Source organism: Cyprinus carpio, chromosome B17 (assembly GCF_018340385.1).
Source record: "Cyprinus carpio isolate SPL01 chromosome B17, ASM1834038v1, whole genome shotgun sequence".
Taxonomy (NCBI): Eukaryota; Metazoa; Chordata; class Actinopteri; order Cypriniformes; family Cyprinidae; genus Cyprinus; species Cyprinus carpio.
This window is the reverse complement of record NC_056613.1, coordinates 844,051-846,935: the sequence shown is the minus strand read 5'-3', so window position 1 is coordinate 846,935 and position 2,885 is coordinate 844,051.

Genomic DNA, 2,885 nt, shown 5'->3' with positions numbered 1-2,885 from the left:
TATTTGCAAAGGCAGTATTCTTCGATAAAAGAGTCTCCCAAATTTATGTTCGCATTGGATTTGAGTTGACTTTAATTTCATATCTACAGGGACAGAACGGTTCAGCATTACAGTAATACTCCTTTGAACATGGGCGAGCTTGTCTAAAACTCTTTTATGTATTCGAACATGTAATATTGCTTCTGCTGATTTAGTAAAGATTGATACAATTATTAAAAAAAATGTTCTTGTTCATTTCGTCATTCAGACTTTAAATCCACTGTGCGGGTTCTCAAATCCACTGCAAAGTATTTCTGCTGTGTGCCATTTTTGTAAAAATTATGGATGGATATTTCAGCATGGCTGCCTTCAGGTTGCTACATAGTTAATAGAGTACTTCTAAAAAGTGCTGGAGCTTCTTGTTGCTCTGTCGCAGAGCTGGGAGGACTGATTTTCAGCCCATCATGATACAGTAGAGTTTCCAGTCAAAATGCTAAAAAAAAAGGATGAAGTTGTTAAAGCAGTGACTGGGAAGCCGCAAATCCAAAAAGAAATATGCACTTTCACAACAAAACCAATTTCTGCTGTCATGCAATGGCAGCCGTAAAATACTTCAGGGACTTTTTGTAAAGGTAAGGGAATAAAGCTTTTCTTGTGAGAAAAGACAGACAGAGCACAGGAAGTCTGGGCAGCAGGGAGTGAGGTAAACAATGGGAATGGAAGACTACAAGCTGCAGATGGGCAATGAGCCTAGGCTCTTTTTTTTCTGAAGTGAGCTCTTGCCTGGGACAGAGAGCTGCCCAGATGCTGTAAACAGACAGAAAACTTTCAAAGTCTCTCCTTCTGCAGAGGCTTTCTCGAAAAACAACTGATGAGACTATTGTTATCATCAACTAACGACTGAATCAAAAACTTTGCTAAACTGTTTCTGCAAGACTTTCACACATACAGCACAGAACTTTTAGCTTAGAAATACAATATAGATATATAAATATTAGGGTATAACTGCTAATGCATCGTATTCTTCAAACAGTGCCAGTAGTAATGATCTGTTTTTAGGCTTACGATAGGCTTACTTTAAAAACACAGCCCTGATTGATTCAGTTCAGTAAATGATTTGACAGGCTGATTCAAAACGGTAAGTGATTCACTGGGAATCAGACTAAACTGGTCATACTGTAACTTGTTTGTCGATTCACTAAAAAGAACCGGACTACACTGTTCACATGATAGGACTCAATAGTTATGGACATTTCAAAAAAAGGACTGAGGGTTCAGTAAGGGGAAGTCAGTTGTGACTGAAAGCACTAAATCATGAGCAAAAATGTTTGTGATTTTTTTTTTTTTGACTGACCCATTAAAAAGAACCAGTTCATTAAAGTAATTTTTCAGGAATCAGACATTACGTATCAGGCTTTATTCACCTGTCATTCACTGGAAATGCAGTTTATAGACCTAGGAAACAAGTCACTCACTGAAACCACTAAAATCACAAACAGGTTTTGGCTGTTTTTATAGATTATTTTTACTGACCTAAATAAAAGAATAGTAATCATAAAGAATCATTTTTCAGGAATGGGGTCATTATGGAAAGTGTTTTGTTTATTCTAGCATGCAGGGGGTAGCTGGCTATGAACTCGAAAATGCATTATAAACAAGTCACACAATGCAAGCTTGCTACTCATTTACAGGCCGAGTTTGGGGCTGTTTTGTGAATCATTTCACTTTCACTTTTTTTTCACTTTCATTTTGACTAATTCATTAAAAAGAACCAGTTCATAAGAGTCATTTTTCAGGAATCCGACACAATGGCATATACGTTTCGTTCATTGTCATGTGCAGAAAATGCTGTCACTTTCAGACGAAAAGATTATGATGATGCCTACTTTGAAAAAAAAAAATAAAATAATGTAATAATAATTGTGAGTTTTTATCTTACAATTCTCATTTTTTTTTTTTTATAGAAGAATAAAAAAACATAATACTTAATTTTTTTTAACTCACAATTCTCATGTTTTTATTTATTTATTTATTTATTTTTAAATAATAATAATAATAATAATAATAATAATAATAATAATTGTGACTTCCTAATTCACAATTCCAAATCTTCCAGCCATTTCAGAAGGTCTATATCTTGCAATTTTATAAAAACAGTTATAAGCCTGAATTGTACAGAGAGGAAAGCCTGATAAGTCACAATTATCTTTTTTTTTACTTTGCATTCCTGCATGGTATGGCTTCCATGCAAAATAACAAAAATCACTGCGACTAACATTATTTATAGTTAGAATGACAACATTGATGAGATTTGAGCTACACAGAAAGAATACACAATGCAAAGAGTCTCATGTTAGACGCTGATCCCAGTGTTCTGTGTAACTCTCACTGTTGATTCCTGCCCGCCTCATTTACAAAGCCGTAATTGACCTCGGTCATCCAGGTCTTTGAACAAAGCCTTTGTTCATTTCACTTTGGAATGCTGCGATCAGCATCACCACAAACACAAACAATGCGATTTCGAAAATGAAACATCATTTTGTCGTATGTGTTCATATATCTTGTGTGAGGAGAAGATATTTGGGCCTGGCGCTGTACATCTCTGAACTGTATTGGAAATCTTTTGTACTATATTGGCTAATACAGACTCTTCGCGTCTGGCTCAGGGCGATGCGTGTCACACCTGTGAATGATGGGCTCTGGTTTTCATCAGAAGGACATTACAGGTTGTCCACTGAATGGCTCTGGCAGTCCAAAGCTGTGAAATGGTTCGTGGGGCGACGCGTGTCTTGCCCTTAAATTTCATGGGCTCGGCGCATTTCATCTCTCAAAAACTTATTCAAGCGACAAAAAATCCTGATCTAAACCAGAGAGATGCTGTTACCCATGACTGATCTCCAAATCAA